Here is a 19549-nt window from a genome sequence, read left to right on the forward strand (position 1 = left end):
CTGATGCAGCTTTAAGTCATTCCCTTGTGGCCTGCCACCGGACACCAGAGAGCCAAGATCAGCACCTCCCTTTCCGCTCCCCCTCATAAGGAAGTTGTAGACAGCGATGAGGTCACTCCTCAGTGCCCTCTTCTCCAAGCTGAACAAACCTAGTATCTTCAGCTGCTCCTCATAAGCCATGCCCTCTAGTCCATCTTTTGGTAGGAATACAGACCTATGACACTAAAGAGCTCAGATCTGTTGCAATTTTGTCACCCTCTGCTGCCACATTTCCCCAAATCACATAGGAGTCCCATCAAACTCTGAGAAGGCCAACAAAAATCCTACTGAACAGAAGAAAATAGACATTTCTTGTATGTTTATTCCTCAGGCTGAGAGGCATCTGTCATGTCCCACGGACTGTATTACGTGACATCTCAGGTATGCATAACAAATTCTGTTTACCTTGTTAGCCACATAAGTAGTTAATGCCTGCATCATTTCCATCTTTTTCATAAAAAGATGCTTTTGGTGAATGCTAATTTGGTATACATTGATTTCTGTGGTTTGATTACAAAAAGAAAAAACAGCATATACCCATAAATACTTAAGACCAAATTAATTTTAAAAGCATTACGTATTAAAGGATCACTTTTTAACAAATATACAGTACTCCAAAAGAGGAAGGTGGACAGAAACTCAGCAAAAAATTGGTATCCTCTTCTCAGGAACAAGAAGTCACCAATCTGATGAAAGGTACCATCACATCTCAAGAAAAGCAGTTGCTCTTAGCTCCTGGTAAATTGTAAAGGTCCTTTTTTTCTTTTTCAATAGAGTAAGATGGAATCAAGGACAAACCATTAAAAAAAAATCAAAAGGAACCTATTCTCTATATGTTCTGGATCTAAAAAGTTTTAATTCTTACAATTCATAGAGAACAGAACATTTCTTTACTTGTTTCCCATTAACAATAAATGTCATAAAATAATATACAAATAGATTGCATGTTGAACTGATCACATTCATATTTCATAAATTCAGAGAGAAAGACCCTTCTATCAAAATTCAGTAGCCAAACACCTGAAGAGAAGCCGCTCAAGTTTTATACTGATGCCTGATGGTAAGATGCCCTGCCCACATCTTAGAGCCACAGTCCAACCTTTTCCTCCTTTATAGGAGCCCTGCTGACAGTGCTTTTCTCTTCTTCACTTCCAGCACCACTGCCTTTTGCATACTCTCTGCTCCAGTTGCCAAAGGAGGCTGTTGTGTCCTTCACACATCCTACAGCTGCTCTCCTCTACCAGAGAGTTTACTAGCTTGGACTCTGCTTTGCACGCCTCGCTTTTGACAATGTCATGCCTCACTGCTACTTCAGAAGTTGCAGCTGGTCCAACAAGAGTTAGAGGCACTGGTAACTAAAGCTAGAGGTATAAACTAATGTTTCCAACTTCCCTTTCCTCCCCCCAGTTTACATTCCAATATTTGCCTACAAGGCCTATTTGGTACAAAATTTTGTTCTTAACTTTTTTTTTATTATTAGGACTGTTTACTAGGCATAGACAGATTCTAAAGACTGTTTATTACTCTCAAAAAAAGAGTCCGGTAACTAAAAGAATGGGAGAGCGCAGTTGCTCCTCCCTCTTTCCTATCCACTCCCCACAGACTTCCCAAACTCCACTCCCGCTGTCAGGGTAGACAGAAATACTGTGTTCTTATTTGGATGTGAAAACTCCTCAGACAGGCCCCATAACATGCCAACTCTTTCCACAAACCCTCAGGACTAAATGCAGCTTCTCCCCAAATCATGGGGAAAATGTACCTAGCTAACCAAATGTTGGCAGGCTTCGGATCAGGCAGCTGCCTACAAAGATTCTCGGTGCCCTTTTTTTTTTTTAAAGTATAAGGAGCCATTAATACCTATTTTTAAACTGTTCAATGCATAGCTGAGGCAGCTACATAAAGAAGCTAAGTAGCTGCCACCAGATGAACAGAGTTTAAGGGCAGTCTGTTTAATCCTATAAACATACAAACTGCACATAAAAAATGAGGAAGCTTTACAAGTTAACATTTTATTTACAAGAAAATGTATATGACTTCAACGAGTATTTATAAAATATGCTTTCATTTTAATCCTGAAGAGGAAAGGGCAACCATCTAGATCCTGATGATCACTGCAGACTCTTGTGAACTTAATGAAAGCAAGCAGTTTGAAATTAATTTCAGCACCTATTTCCAAAAAAATGTTATTACTTTCCCCACTCCAGTTCCACAATGTCCAGTCCTGAAGTTTGCTTCAAAATATTTTGCACATAGGACCAAAATACTTTCAATATTGATCTGTCATTAAATTGTTTTGAACAAAAAAGTTTCCTAGATGTTTGTTCTCAATACCAGTAAGTAGCTTTTGAACCTAAACATGCTGAAGTGAAAACAATGGGAAAAAAGTGAAATCCTAGAATGCTGATGTCCAGGATGTTTTTGTTTTTCTTTTAACAAAGCAAGATGCAGAATTTTGAAGTGAGCTTACGGTAAACTTGCCTCCATCCCAGCACTGTTGTTGCTGTTATCCTCATGATAAAATACTCTCCCATGAAATGCAATTATTAGTTTAAATCACATTGAGCTCGTGAGATCCCACAATTCAAGAGGAAAAGATTTCTTAACTAAGGCTGTAACCAGCTGGCTGCTGAACAAAAAGAGGACTGCTATTGCCACCTCTGTGATGTGGCTCCAGGAGGCAATACTGCAGTTGTTGGCACCCTGCCTGAGGCTATTTGAGAATCAGAGACTGAGCAAAACTTGTGCAACTGCACTGGAGACCAGAGGTTTTGTGGACCGATAGGGTAACGCTAGGCACAAACATGTTGACTCTGATTCTCATTTAAAGTTAACTATGATTACATGGATCTTCCATACACCCCACCAAATTATGTAACAAATCTGTCAATACTTCCATTGCTCTTAACTACACTTTAAAACAGTCAATGTAATCTACAGAGACTACAAGCTGCACGTATGGAAAAAAAATCAAGCCATTAGAGACTAATCTACACACAGTTCAAGAAGCAATTTAACTACATCAGTTAAATTTAGAAACTGATTTAGTTAATCATTGCACAGGCAACCAAAATTTAAACCTCATCTTCAAGCAGATCCCTATGCACTAGCTGCATAATTCAGAAGCAAAGTTACTATGATGCCAATCATAGAAAAAGTTCAGAGAAGAGGCCAACGACTGCATTTATTTGCAGTGTTGAAGTAGCACTGAATTTCCCACAGTCTCAGACACTGATAATGAAGAACATTTCTGTACATGTTCATATCAATATCTTGAAAACATGATGGGCATGCTAAGGCTCTCACAGCACAGATGCCAGTTTAACCAAATTACTTGTCCTGTATTAACATCAAACCCCTTTTGCCAGGCTGCAATTTAAAAATATAAAGTCCCTCAACTCCATGCAGTCAAGTCCAAAACGTAAGTAAGTGCACACTGAATAGAGTTTAACCCAAGACAGGCAAGAGTTGAGCCCAAATATTCAGCCTCTTCTTGGATTTTTGTCTGATTTTGATATTAGAACAGCTCATAGAAAATGCATGCACCTCTTAATTAAGATCAGAATCTGTGATCACACTTCTCTATTACATTTTAAGTCAGTCTCTCCCAAAGCCAATTCCATCTCATTTTGGCTTTCCCATTTGTAATGCAAGGATTCTGGGATACTTTCTCCTCTCTCACAGGCCTTTTTTCTCCCCAGGAGACCATTTGGGAAACATTGTCCTACTTCTCCCCCCATCCATCCACTGCTATGTAATTAGTGAACTTCAGCTTTTGGCTGGCCAAGTAGTCCAAAAACCTTCCATCATTCTCCAGAAGACTATTTCTCTCTCCTGCCCAACCTACTTTTCACACTCACTCTCTCCTATTCTGAAAAGCTTCTTTCCTTCAGGGAAAATGCAAACTGTAGTCTTCTGAAGAAAATTCAGAGGAAACTTTCCTTAATAGTTTGTTTTAACTCAAGAATTCAAGTTACTAAATCATTCTATAATTTGCCAGCCACAAAGGATACAGGTTATGTGACTGAAGAGTCAGATAGTACAGGCAAAAGTCTTCGTGAATAAATTTGGTTTAACCCTGACTAGAAATATCTAAGTTGCTTTCACAATAAAAGTATTTCTAAAGACTGGAACAGTTTTATCCACGCAGCAATCACAAATATAATTTCAACATCTTTCTTCAAAACATATAACTGAATATGCAATATTTTTATATGCCAAACTAACTATAAACGTGTATTTCTTAGAATTGCTTGTATGCGATGACAAAGGAGTTCTTCAGCTGGTCTAGTGAATTGACATTTGGGGCTGGTAAGCATCAGGGTCCCTTTTCAAGCCCTGCATTTGGTGTTTCCTTCCTGACTATACGCTCTCTAACTTTCTTTGTAGAAGACACTTTTGTAGTGTAGTGTTGTAGGATGACAATGGAAGTTTAGAAAAGCCAGTGCACGCTACTTACACAGGATGGCAGGTTAAGGAATCTGCAGCTTTCGCAAACATCTAATAGCTGTATTTTGAGCAACTTGACAACTTTTGAGGGTGTTTATATTAGCAAGGCACACTAGGAAATCCAGAGAAGCAAGAAAAGACAAGGCAAAATTATAATCCAAGTGACAAAATGAATGACTTGATTTAAAATTAAAATGCCTTACTACGCATGCAAAACAGGCAAATTAAGCCATTTAAATTTTTAATTATGACTTGTAAGTGAAATTCTTTGAAGCAGAAATTTAAAAAGAAAAATATTACATTTCTGTAGAAATCAATCATTATTTTAAAAACAAGCTTACTTTATTGACCAGGTAGAGTTTCCAAATCGTACATCCTATTAGAACGTTTGTGATACATGAATGATCAGTGTTCAACCAAAAAACTGGAATTTATTATGTTTACTAAAATTAGTATTTATTTTTTTTTAAAACTCAAAGGCTGATTACTTTCAAGTATGTTCAGCATTCTGTCTTTAAATACCCTTCAGCTACATTAAACTCCAGACTATTAAACACTAGGTACATTTCAATTAAATTCTACACGAAAGTTGTGCTTAACCTGCATAAAGAAACAGAAAATATTTGATAATACTACACTGAGTATGAACAGGAAATATCTCAAAAAAATTTTTGAAGTGTTATGAATAAATACAACCTAGGTAAAATATTCCTAAACCTAGGTTCTTATTCCTGTAACAACCAATCTCTACAACCTCCCATGAATAAAAGCAAGCAATGATGTTTCCATGCAGCATGAAATGCAACTGAAATATAACAGTGCTGTAGCAATTGTTAAGCTTATAATATTAAAAAAGAGAAACACTAGAAGTTAAAATACAACAGCTGTGACTTTTTTAATCCCAAAAGCAGGAGAAGAGGTCTGTAAAGCCAGCTGCTAGAGAGGCCATAATTCTCGGGGCCGCATACTGGAGAGATCAGGGGTCTTAAAGTCAGCTACTGGGGTGACCACAGGTATGGATTAGCTTCTCCTTCAAAGGCTGTTGCCATAGCTTTCACATTTCTATGTGCACCATATTGCTTCCTGATCCCTTCATCCCTCAAAATAAAGTTTCTTACTTGACATTGTGAATACATGCATACATAAGAGTTTTCCAGAACTCCTTTGAGTTTTTCCTAACTTAAGGTGCAATCTCTTTCAGAACATACATGCTGATAAGCATGTTGAATATTATCAAGCATATAATCAGAACTCAAAATCAAAATAAGCATATGTGAATTTCAGCTGAGGGGACAAAGCGTGCCAAAGGATCATAGACAGGGTTATAGCCAAAGTCAGCTCTAGGACATAGGCAAAGTCAACAATACCCTAAAGCACTGCTGCATACTTCGCTTTTTTCAGAGACCTTGAAGCAAGGCTGACTGTGGTTTCTGCCAAAGGCAGCACTGTGGTGTGTAATGCAGGAAGAAAGCGGTCTCTCCTACGAGTAGCTAATACTACTTTTAACCTCCTCATGCTCTCAGAAGGAAGAACAACAAACCTGCTCTCCAGCTTCTTCCCCTGCTCAAAAAGTTTCTCTTTCCCACTGCAGAAGCAGACAAGCTGCAGCCCCCTAAAAAAATTATAATAATCGGCTTTACTTATTCTAACAAAATTGGCTGCACTTTGGAAGTAGTCCTTCATTAGCACCACCCAGTGTGGCCCACATCTTATGTCACACAGTGAATGAAGTGCTGCACAGCTGTTTTCATACTCCTCCACCAACACAACAGATATTCCTCATCTAGAATTCTGTGGTGTGCATGTCACAGCTGAGAGATTGGGGGGCAGGGGGATTTTTCCCCCACAAAGCTAGTTTAATATCAATAAATACACATCTTTTATTATCCTTTGCACATTAAGGCAAACAGTCAAACATTTAACCTCAGCAGATTTAGTTTAAATCTCTAAGACGACACATCAGCAAAGTACAGATTATACAGGGCAAAAGTAATTAACAGATGCAAATTTATAAACCCAATCTCTCATGAACAACCATGAATAAAGTAAATTTATTTCTGTTGTCTACACAGTAAGTTTAGTGTTTCAATGATACTGGTCTCCTGGGCTAGCAGTGCTTTTGACACTTATTTCAGGCCCTAACACAGCGTATCTTCAACACCACAAAAATACAAACTTCCTTCCCAATACTAACTCAAAACCTTCTGGACAGTTTCCAAACTTCATCACTGGTCTTCAGTTTAAGGACTTACCACAGTTTTCAAAGCTATTTGTAGTAGATTCACACAAATGCAAAGTAAGTGACAAGGTATGTTCCGTAAGAGCTCCCTTGAACAACTTACCATTTAAAAGAAGGAGTAGAGAATATCCTTTCTGTTTACACGTTTGAGAAGACAGCTGTTCTGTAACTTGCTAGCACACTCAGGTGGCTTTCTCTGCAAACAAAGGCAAATTTCAATTTAGCTTTTCAAAAACAGAATAATTAAAGACATGCATTAAAAAGTCAGGTTCAGTGATCAGTTAAAAAAAACTTACTGAAACATACATGAGTAGAATCTAGACATACTTTTAACTGTTTTGAGCTAAACATTATTTCATGTTACAGCTTAAATTTTTTCAATGTAAGAAAATAGCCTGTGTTATTTTACAATCGATGTGCTGTTTTTAAACTGGAAATACCTGTAGAGAAGGTAACATTTACCCACTTAAAGACTGTGGGGATAGAAAAATGCGAGATAATGGCCTCTAGTAAAGCATAATAAAACACCAGGTTTGAGTCCCTCTGAGATACTTCACAGTAAATTAAATATTACTAAACACAAACCCACTAAAACAAAACACTAAAAAAAGCAATGAGAATCTCTTGCAAAAATTATTTGTTTTCCATGCAAAATTATTGAGATGCTTCCATGAAAATATTGCAGATCCTAGCATCAGGAGAATATTCTGACTTATCAATGAACATTTAGTCATACACTAAATTTTTATAAATTAAGCTTTTGTGGTCAAGACATAGCTGCCCTTTCTGCAAGAACTGTACAACAATGATCTCTAAAACAGATTGTTTGATCATGAGACTAATATTACAGCCATATTTTCAAAGGCTGCTGCTATACATTCCTCGATGGAACTTGATTAGACATGTTAAACAAAAATTTACAGGAGAGAAAAACTTTATTTCAAGGACACATTTATAAAACGGGATTTATAGCAAAGCCAAAGCATCTAGAAGAGCAAGACACTGTTAAAGTCACCACACAGATTTCTCAAAGGCAAGATATCAGTGTCCTAGACAACACCTCTCGTTCACTGTCACCACTCTAAGTTTCCTTCATCCTCCCTCAAAATATTAGAGCTTTAACACCATGGTGTCCCCACCTCCATTCCAGTAAGCGTTGGTGCAGTGGCCACCTATTGCAAACATAATATTGCCCTCTAGTTAGCTTGCTACCAAGATCTACCAGTTGGCCAAGGCCTTGGTCCTCATTAAGTGTTTATGTGCTTACAGAAGGAACTGTTCTGAAGTTACACATTAGAAAAGGCTCAGGTACATATCCTTCATTCACATTCAGAGGTCTCCCTATCTTATCACCAGGACAGGTGGACTATATGGGGAAGAAGGTGCCTTCCAAACACAGCTTCACAATCCTGACTAAAATTATGTCAGACAGGATCCTATTAACCTAAAGTGATTTGAACCAACAGTGATTTATTCAAGTATACCTGCGGTTCAAGAAACAGTAAATCTGCTTTAGAGCAATTAGCACTAGATTGAAAAACACTACAGAACAGATGTCATAGAGCACTAGCCTAGTACAAGGTGACTGGAACTTTATATATAGAACTCAGATCCTCTAGTACTATCAGGGTGGCTGCGGATGTATTTACACATTACATTAACCGCAGCAGCAAAGGCACCTTATGAGGTTCTCAGTTCCCCACATTAGCTACTCGTTCCTGTCCATGTGCTGCAGTTCAGCACTTCCATCGGTTACATCAACACAGTGTCTGTAGTGCTGAACTGTATAAACGGGATCACTGAATCCATCCTGTGATGAAAGAACTCTCCACTCAGGTCAGCAATGTGTGGCCCACACAGGTATGGGAAGGAAGCCAAGAATTACCACATCAACAATGAGGGTGAGACTCCTGCAGTTTTCACAGTGAAATGAGATCAACTATCCTGACATATATTCCAGGGGTTAGTATGAATCCTTATGTGGTTGAATAAAGACATCAAGACACGGCCTATGTCAAGCGGTTTTATATCTTTTTTTAAATCAGATTTTTCTGGGGGTTGGTTTGTTTGTCTTCGGTTTGTTTTTTCGGTTGTTTTGGGTTTTTTTCTTTTTTTTTTAAGTAAAATATTAAAAAAAGACCCAGGATAAGTCAGAGGAGAAATGCTGGACTTTCTCACTACATGGTCTACATTTAAGATACATAGTTATGATGACAAAAATATTGCAGATGCATGCAACATGAGATAAAGAAAGGAAAATATATTTCAGTACGCCATTAACAGTCCAGCAATATCTATCTACTGGCATAACTGTGAATACACACACTCCCTTTTGAATGGATTATTCTTTCCCATAAAATCTTCAAGAGGAAAGAAATCCCAACGAAAGCCATTATAAAAAGATTCTTACTCATTACCAAGTACATCACTGACTCCTCTGCAAAGTGCCCCATTTGCCTCATATTCACTGACTAAATTACAGAAAGTACTGAACAGTTTCAACAGGGTAAGATTTTAAAGGTACAGAATGTACAACACTGACTTCTGGTTAGAAATGTATATCCAGCTGAATTTTGTTTAAAATCAATGTTTTAAAACACTCTAAACAGGACTCCTAGAAATGAAGAGATTGCATGCAAACAATTTCAAGAACAAGCTATATGGCACACAGAGGATTACTTCAGAAATCCCCAGGGAAAAAAAAAAAAACATAAAGGATTTAATGCAAGACATAACTTTTATACAAATTGAGGATTAAAAGTATCCAAATGGTAGGTCATCATCAAAATGGTGAAAAAAGGGTTTTATTTTAAAGTCTGCTTTCTGGGGAAGGGGGAGGGGTTTTAAAACATGTTTTCGTATATGAAGATCCAAAGCTTACTACTGTAGTTTGAATTACAAAGTAACTGTTTAATCAATGCATACACACAAAAAAGGAAGTGGTTTAAATCTTCGATACCGATTTACCTTGTTAACGTCCTGTGTGTATTCAATCTCAAAAGCATGAAACTAAAATCTTGGAAACTACTGTAACTCTAGAGCAGACATCTGGAAAATCTAGACAGTTTCTGGAGTCGTCAAAGAGCAGAACCACGCATCAATTAGTGGTTAGGTTCCACTTGGTCGTAAGTGCTTCTACAGCGGGGTGGGGGGCTTTTCTGTAACAGTCATACAACCAATTACGTAGAACCACGCTAAGCAGCCTTCAGGAGATTGATCAAGATAACTAGAAGGTTTCTTATATTTAAATTAGACTTGATGCAGATCCCAGTCTTAAACTTGGGCACATAACAGGAGCAGCATAAAGGAAGACACAACAGCTCATGTTTTCCAAGTGGTCTTTAATTGCTGTTGTCTAGCCCAAACTCTGAGCCTCCACAGACACCCAGAAATGCAGGCTTAGATAGGACATACACTGTCTTTGGAGTGTGAAGAGCCATCTAAGAGCCATCTGTCCTCTGCCAAGCCCTCAAGGGACTATTTCCTACTCCATATCTTTCTGAGAACCACTTTGATGGTCAGACTTGGTCACAGCACCCTGTGTGTCCTCTGCCACCAATTCCTTCCAAACAAGTTCAAGCTCTGCAGTTTTTCTTTAAAGCACAGGCAGATAATAAAGTAAAAATATCCAACCTGTTAAGGAGTACCTGGTATCTCTTCTACTCATTTTCACTCACTGGATTACGGTGCAAATATCCACTGCTTGACTGAGTGTAGCAGTCCTGGACAGCAGTATTGGACAGAGGAGATATATCCAAACTGGAGGCTGGCAAAATCCTAAACACCTTGTGGCATTTATCTGAGGTTAAACACTTGATCTTCAGAGATTCTGCAATCTACAAAAGACAGCCCATCAAGCACTGGTTTGTCAGACATTCTTGGCTGGTAAGAAGCATGCTAGCATTGACCAGCCCCCACATATCTCACCTCTTTGGTACCTCAATGGTAAGAGGGTTGCCCAGGACAACACTCTCTTCCTTAATGGTCAGCACTGATTCTTTACAGCAAATGAAGCTAAGTGTAAAGATAAGGCTATACCACAAATGACTACTACCAACCACAACAGGCAGGAAGCAGCTCTTTCACTCTCTCATCTTTGATCTAAAAAGAAAATATTCTCCCACCACTGACAAAGAAGTAAGCAGTAACTCTGAGAAGGAACACATTTCAGCTGGGATGTCAATATTAAAATGTTTTCAAACACTTGAAAAGGTTTGCTGGCAGCATTTACCATCCCTAAATCTTCAGAGGTAACAATCCTAATCTCAGAGTACATGCCTTCTGTATTATCAGTCTGCTCCTTCTCCCACTGTAGCCCCACACTCTTCTCCAGAAGTTTGATGTCTACATCTTTACAGAACAGCAGAAAGCTCCCTCCTAGCTCCACTCCCAGTGCCCAGAGATGTCTCCCTAACACTTCACATAAAGGAATGCTGCTAGCTCTACGCCAAAGTGGAAATCCACTGAGTAACAATACTAAAAATGGACCTTCCTCAGCAGACAGAGCCTCTGTAATTTCAGTTGTTGCCCACCCAGGCGGGGGGGGACATAGTTTGTCAGTTAATAAGATTCAAGAATATGCTTCTTAAAATAAAAAGGTCCCTTAAATTCTACTTTCTGTAGCATTCAACCTCATTTCTTGTGGTTAGCAGATACTGCTAAAAAGCATGAACAGCTAGACAGATGCTTTGTGTAAGTAAATATCGAAGACAGAAAGAAAACCTGTGGGCTCATTAAAGGGATTAGTCCAAGGCTAGATGATGGGAAAGACAGAGGTACAGGCTTTTAAGTTAAATGCTTCACTAAAAACATGGATATGGTGACATCAGCAATACAAAAATACTGTCAGATAGCTAACAGTCAACATTCAAAGCGAATAGCGGACTTCACCATCTCCTGAACAAAACTTAAGGTTTTCTTTAGCTCAAACATCTCCATAAGTAGTAGAGGGTCATGCAGCTTCTACCCTAATGTTTCATAACATCAGAAAGAAATGGCAGAATAAGGGATGCATAAATCAGCACAGGACATACAAACTCACTCAAAAGTGTTAGTCAAAACTACCACATGTACACATATATGCCACTAAAATGAGACACCTAACTACTAAGATTGATAAATGAAATTTAGTAGGCTTCAGAATGCTTAAGAAGAAAGGCAAACTAAACAGAACTGATATAATTTTTAAAAAGGGAAAACACATCACATCTGTAAAGAAGTGCAACAGGGAAGGAGGCAGCAGCAAGGTCATACTTAATGGTATCTTACTCTACTGCCATAGCTGACAGCCAGCTTTAATTCCATGGAATCAAAATTACACAAATGGTCACGGGCTGGATCAAGAAAGCAGCTGCTCTCCCTAGCACACCCCATCCAGGGGTAACACATTTTTACATCTGGATCTAGCTGAAAGTAACCACTCGCATCACTCTACAGCTAATTCCCCTATAGCTTGGAAGTGAAAAAGAAATGGAAAAAACAGAACAACATTCAGATTCAACATTTGGAAAATAAGAGGCACATCCTTCACCCTAACAGACAGAACGATGCTTTGTGGTATAGACCTGGGCTCATGGAAGAATCTCACCTTCCCTGTAATTATGTTCTCCTCAGAGGCCACACCCTTTGTTCGAAAACCCATCTGAGATATGAAGCTTGCTTCCTTTGTAAACTGTTCTATGACCCCTTAAAAGGCTTTTTTTTAAGTATGCTAATAGCAAGAGGAGGTCTAAAGAAAACATTGGACCAATACTTGAAGATGGTCATCTGACTAATCGGGATGAAGAAAAACCAGAGGCATTCAATCCATTTTTTGCCTCAGTCTTTAATACTGATAGACCTTGGGCTGCCTGGTCCCAAGCCAGAGGACCACGAGTATGAGAACAGCAACTTTCCATTTCGGGACACTGAAATTGTTAAGGGACCAGCTGTATCAGCTGAATGTTCGCAAGTCCATGTGGCCTGATGGGATTCATCCCAGAGGTCTGAAGGAGCTAGCAGATGTTATGGTGGTATCCCTCTCTGTTGTCTACCAAAGGTCTTGGGAGTCTGGGGAGGTCCCTGCCGACTGGGAGCTAGCCAATGTTATTCCAATTTACAAGAAGGGCATAAGGGAAGACCCAGGAAACTACAGACCTGTTCATCTAACCTCAGTTCCTGGAAAATCGTGGAGAAGATTATACTGGGTACTACTGAAAGGCACTTAAAGAATAACGCAATCATCAGGCACAGTCAACATGGGTTCACAAAGGGGAAGTCCTGTTTAACTAATTTGATATCCTTCTATGATAAGGTCACCTGCCTAGTGGATGAAGGGAAGGCAGTGGATGCAGTTTTTCTGGATTTTAGTAAGGCTTTTGATACTGTCCCTCACAGCATCCTTCTGGACAAGCTGTCCAGCTGTGGGATGAGCAGGTTTATGGTGTGCTGGGTGAAGAACGGGCTGAAGGGCAGAGCTCAAAGGGTTGTAGTGAATGGGACTACATCTGGCTGGTGACCAGTCACCAGCGGTGTTCCACAGGGTTCACTTCTAGGGCCAGTTCTGTTCAATATATCTGTCAAGGATCTGGATGCAGGAGTTGAATGCCCCATTAGCAAGTTTGCTGATGATACCAAACTGGGAGATGCTGTTAACTCTGTTGAGGGACAAGAGGCTTTGCAGAGGGATCTAGATCAATTGGAGTATTGGGCAATGATTAATGGGATGAAACGTAACAAGTCCAAATGCTGGATTCTGGACCTAGGATGGAGTAATGTCAGACACAAGTATAAATTGAGAGAGGAGTGGCTGGAGAGCAGCCCTGCAGAAAGGGACCTGGGGGTGCTGGTCAGCAGCAGGCTCAATAGGAATCAGCAGTGCGTCCTGGCAGCCAAGAGGGCAAACCGCATCCTGGGGTGCATCAAACACAGTGTCACCAGCCGCTCAAAAGAGGCAATTGTGTCACTGTATTCAGCGTTGGTGCGGCCTCACCTTGAGTACTGTGTGCAGCTCTAGGCCCCACAAGTTAAGAAGGACGTGAAGGTCCTTGAATGTGTCCAGAGGAGGGCAACAAAGCTGGTAAAAGGGCTGGAAGGCATGTCCTATGCAGAGCAGCTAAGGACTTTGGGCTTGTCTAGTTTGGAGACAAGGAGGCTGAGGGGCAACCTCCTTGCTCTCTGCAGCTTCCTGTGGAGGGGAAGTGGAGAGGGAGGTGCTGAGCTCTTCTCCCTGGTAGCCAGTGACAGGACGCAGGGGAATGGTCAAAGCTGCGCCAGGGGAGGTTTAGACTGGACATTAGGAAGCATTTCTTTATCAAGAGGGTGATCAAACACCAGAACAGGCTTCCTAGAGAGGTGGCTGGTGCCCCAAGCCCGTCAGTGTTTAAGAGGCATTTGGACATTGCCCTTAATAACATGCTTTAAGGTTTGGTCAGCCCTGAATTGGCCAGGCAGTTGGACTAGATGATCATTGGAGGTCCCTTCCAACTGAAATAGTCTATTCTTATAAGCAGTTCTCTCTCATATGTACACACTTAGGTATGCATGTAGATATATATATACTAGTGCAGTTTAGTTCTCACTATTTATAAAGCCTTTCATATCTATAGATACATATCTCTCTCTATAAACAAAACCTTTATAAAGGTTCAGTAGAACACAGACTGGATGATACTTGTGAAAAGTAGGTTTCTTTCCCCAATTTGAAAGTCTCAAAAAGCATTTAAATTTAGACAGATGTAGCTATCATACAGATTAATCATTAAAGAGCCACCATTTATAAAATTAAAACTCAATGGAATTAAACAGTTAGTGACTCCTTACAGTTGACCTATGGGGTTCAATTAAGGACATTATTATGTAAAGAAATAAGGAGGGTGAGAAGGGAGGGAGAGAAATGAAAGCTTTTTTAACAGATGAGACTTATGTATTTAATTATTCCATTTTACACCCCAGCTGAAGCACTATTCTTGAAAGAGATTAGCATACTCTAGTATTAACTCCGTGGTTCAAGTTTATCCCAGTTTCTCAAGGGTTCCTCCCAACCCCATTTTTAAAGGGCCAGATGAGACAGGCAGTTTTGTTTGTTTCTTGTGGGTCTTTTTTGTTATTAACATTTTTACTTATAAGCCAGTTAAACTAAAGCAGTTTTGCATGGATCTGTGACCTCAAATCTCATTCAATGTAGAGGAGCTTAGCAGTTTAGGAAGATCAAACAAATCACAGAAATCCAGAAGTATGTGAAATAAAGTCTACTTTTTCTTTCGAAAAGAAGGTTGAAGTGGCTTAAAGCCATCATGCCTGCTGTTACCATGAGATTTTTATGGTTTTAATTAAGACCTGCTTTCATAAAAGGGAATTTTAAAACTACTTCTACTTCACACTGTTTAATATGGGTAAGGAAAAGTATGAACTTCATTATCCTAATCGCATAATCCATCCAGGTTATCTACTACTTTACCACCAGACTCAACACCAAGCAGTTGATACTAACTCAAGAAATCAGGTTTGCCTGTTCCCACTAAATATTCTCATAAATTCACTAAATCCTGTTCTTCAGATTATTTCAGTATCATTTTCACAGCCACATTTAGTATTTTCTATTGGGGGGGAGGAGGCAGTCGGCTGCCACAAATGCAGCATCTTACAAAAGTAATTTCCATGAAGAAATTTTGAAACAATTAAAAAATCTTGATCCGATAACCAAGTCTAAGAAAACCTAAATTTCTTAATACATACAATACTGTATATATATACACACATCCTGGATCTCTCTTAACAGTTCTTAATGTGATTGCAAGTATGCCATCCTATTCTCCCTCAGTTTCTTGCCTGTGTCCCTTCCTCAGTCTCCCAACAACCACAAAATACCCATTTCAACTGCATTTTCAAGTCCTGCTCCCTTTGCCTTTCTCTATTGAATATTTTGAAAACTATAAATAATGTAGATTATTTTCAAGAATTACATATTTATATCACATCAGATGCAAAATATCTTGACTTTGGGGAAAAAAAAACAAACCTTAAATATTTTGCAACAGTGGCAACTGGTTGCTGGAAGGCACAGGCCACCAAGAAATCCACAGTATTTTTGGTTTCTGGGTTTGTTGGTTTTGGTTTTGTTTTGGTTTTTTTTGTTTTTTTTTTTTCAAAGAGCAGAAGCTATTCTCTTTAACACTATGCAGACAGGAGCAGAGGCACCAAATGTATCAGAGGAAAGGAAGTATGCCATGTCCCAGGGCAACACCATGCCTGCCCAGGCAGCAGCTGACAGCTCCAAAGCAATGCGTAGCTTACACTCGGGAGTGGAAGCAACCAGGCATTTTGGTCATTACTGACCACTCTGCTCTAGGAAGGGAAGAAAGAGAGAAGGGATAGCAGGGAATCTGGCACAGCTTCAAATCCACCTCTTCCCACCTCCGTATAGGAAAGCAGAAACCACACAATGCGTTGAGGTTCTCGCTTCGCTTCCCAGAGGATGGGGTCAGAGCGGCACCACTGTGACTCATTGCTTCCTCTTTCCCTCTTCGTTTATCAGCTGCTTGGTGCTGGCAAAAGAGCAGTACAGCAACAAACTATTACCAAAAAGGGAGGTTCAATTAAAAGTTTAAGAGCTGCTAATATTCAGTGTGTTAACCTTGTACAAGCACATGCACTGTAGATGTGTGGAAGCTAACAAGTAAAGCTACACCAGATTGAGAACTCAATGCCTTACCAAACCTTTACTCTCCCACCACAAGTGACCTTGGTTTCAAATGCTCATGTAGCTTTTCATAGGTGACCTCTGTGACCAAAATGTGGTGAGGTGGTACACAACCATCTGAGCTGACCACTCAAGTTCTTACAGGTTACAAAACTCCTGGCAAATTCTGCATCAAGTACAATGAACTAAACCGGATCATCCAAGAAGGCATGGAACCTTGTTTGGGGTGTTTTTGAGGGGGCGGGGGGGGGGGGGGGGGGGAAGGCTGTTGGCGTTTTGGGGTGGTTTGGTCTTTTTTTAAAGCCCCCTTTATGAGGAGCCACTTAAAGGGCCACCTGATCCCACATAATACAATTTTTCTTTTAGCACAGTACAGATGCATACTGGCTTTCTTATTTTAGCAACTCTTGTTGCAGATTACACCATAGGAATCCCATTTTTTTTTAAGAGGTTATTGCCCCCCAACACTTTTAAGATCCTATGTTTTCAACTTACTGGCTGCAGAAATAATGGTATTTTCCACTAACTAGCAGTATAAACTGTCATTTCCATAAACTACTGGCAACACATTTCCTGTCTCACCAACTTTACTCCTGCAATGCAGGTCTACTTTAGAAAAAACAAAAAAATTCAAACCAGGTTTCATTAATGATTTTCTCTCCTCTTTTGATACATGTGGAAGATCCAAGCTCAGATCTCAGAACTGGAGATGCTCATTAAGATTTAACTTTGTTACCCTTACATGTTTGGGACATTCACACCAATGGAAATGTAAAACTGGCATTTAAACATGTCTAAGTTTCACTAGTCAACTAACTACATCCTCGATGTCTTTTTTTTTTTTCTTTTTTTGAAGTCAAGGCTTCCAGAAAGTGACATTTAACCATGCTGCTGGCATACACAGAACAAAACCAAAGGGAGCAAAACCTTCCACCTACCTCATTTTCAAACATGACAATAGCAGAGATGCCCTTCCTTTGAGAAAGGCTTTTATTTAGGAGTAGCCTATTAGCAGGTTTACATGTAAATAACAATGTTCTGCACCAAAACTACTACTTCAAAAGGGAATCTTGCAACTTTAAAGTGGACAACTTAAGCTATTATTAGGACAAGCCCATGTTCAAGTGCTTAAAAAAATAAATAAATAAACAATCATCAGGACCAAGTAGGCAGTCACGGGGAGAGGGCATTTTCCCAATAAAAAGTCACAGTAACAATAACCAGTATCCATACAATGATCTTTGCCCTCATGTGGCCCACTGAAAGACTGAGGTTTAAGATTTACAACTTAGATCAAGACACCTTTCTAGATACAACCTTACTGCTACAAAAATAGTGATGTCCTCCCCTAAACATAAAGCAAAAAAAAACAGAAGTAGAATAAAAAGTCCAGCCACGCACCAGCACCGATCCTCCACTGGTTCCATTTTGCTGCATTTTTCAGGCAAATAGATCACTGGTTTTGTGCAAAAAATACATTAGTTTGGATTGTCCAGTTAACTGGAATTTTGATCTCAAAACCCCTTCTCCACAGACTCCCTGCATCTGATCACTTCAGGTCAGTCACTCTTTTCCTGCTTTTATTCAAGTAATTAACAACTAGTAATGGACAACATCATTTGAGTACTAACAAAAAGTACCACAGTATCACATAAAATTCTGGACAAAAGGTCAATGGAATTTCAGGTATCAGCAGAACTCTATTCCCTTACCAGCTTCTTGCTCTTTGAAAAATGAACTTGCCCGAAGGAGAGTTAGGACTTGTTCTTGGGAAATTTAAACCGAAACAGACTATTACACAGAATGAACTGCACTGGCAACGGGAACGCACACAATACCGATTCCCACAAATCCGAGACTTCTCCTCCCTAGCACAACCCTTCTTTCCCTCTAGAGGGATTATGGCACTTTTTTTTTTTAAACCAAGTGGAGTAAACTAAGATACAACTAACTAGGCCTAAACTGAGACTAAACTTTCCAAGTCCTTGTACAGTTACAATACAGCTGATAAGTGTTTCTCTACTACATTCTAGTTTTTTATTAAATAGTAAACAGACTTATGAGAAAAAAGTTTACCATTAAATCTTGCACAAGATGCACTTCTGAAGAAATAAGAAACAAAATAAGAAGGATTAGCCAGAATTCAAACAAAAGCATGAGAACACACAAGAGGCATGTTTTCAGATTTCATGCCCTTTGCAACTTACATTCTTTGCCATCTCTGTCTCCGTAACAGGGGAACACTGATTTAATGGCTGGAAGTTATATTATGCTATCAAGAGTAAATAATTTTCATCCCCAAGCACAATCCACTCTAAAGCAATGTATCTGTGTATTAGGAACAAAAGGAATTAAAAATAAAGAGTAGGTGAAAACTATTACTAGATCAGCTCAGTGATTTATAAAGCCTATTCTTGGCTACCAAGAATCTATCTGGCAGAGATTACTCATTAATAAGGAAGAGAACTTCACTTTCGCCTAAGCCTTTAGTGTATCAGTACCTGTTCCTGCATAAAACTGCTGTAAATCCCAATCTTACACAAAACAGTTAACAACTAACATTCTTTGTTTGAGGGGGAAGGGTAGGACAGAGTACCTGCAGCTACTGCATCCTTATGGGCCAGCTGCTCTGTAGGTCACATTCTTTTCTATTCAGAATCACCAAAAGTTGTTTCAAGCCTACAGAAAAAAATACTCAAGCTTCCCACTTTGGCCAAGTTTATTCTTCTTTTAACACCCGATAAGATTTGATTTAAATCAGCAAGTCCTGCATGCTTTGAGCCAGAAAAGAGGATCAGAGGATCAGCCGGGGCCAACTGTATGAGGTTCAACAAGGCCAAGTGCCAGGTCCTGCACTTGGGTCACAACAACCCCATGCAATGCTACAGGCTTGGGGAGGAGTGGCTGGAGAGCTGCCTGGCGGAAAAGGACCTGGGGGTGTTGGTTGACAGCCACCTGAACATGAGCCAGCAGTGTGCTCAGGTGGCCAAGAAGGCCAATGGCATCCTGGCTTGCATCAGGAATAGTGTGGCCAGCAGGACCAGAGAGGTGATCGTGCCCCTGTACTCAGCATTGGTGAGGCCACACCTCGAGTACTGCATTCAGTTTTGGGCCCCTCACTACAAGAAGGACATCGAGGTGCTGGA

The 19549-nt window shown here is 39.7% G+C and overlaps 1 protein-coding gene across 4 annotated transcripts in view; it reads right to left on the minus strand.

Annotated features, from left to right (window-relative positions):
* Positions 1-19549, minus strand: part of WASF3 (WASP family member 3) — a 75465-nt gene that overhangs the window by 43609 nt on the left and 12307 nt on the right. For 2 of the 4 annotated variants that reach the window (XM_087757137.1, XM_087757134.1), the window contains exon 2: positions 6828-6920. The gene's annotated coding sequence lies outside the window, so the exon portion shown is untranslated. Of the gene's footprint in view, positions 1-6827; positions 6921-10371; positions 10421-16117; positions 16249-19549 lie in introns of those variants that run through there. The other 2 variants (XM_087757135.1, XM_087757136.1) reach the window with 2 other exon arrangements.

Source organism: Nipponia nippon, unplaced genomic scaffold (genome assembly GCF_047370975.1).
Source record: "Nipponia nippon isolate SJK-2023a ecotype South Korea unplaced genomic scaffold, ASM4737097v1 scaffold_2, whole genome shotgun sequence".
NCBI classification, from domain to species: domain Eukaryota; kingdom Metazoa; phylum Chordata; class Aves; order Pelecaniformes; family Threskiornithidae; genus Nipponia; species Nipponia nippon.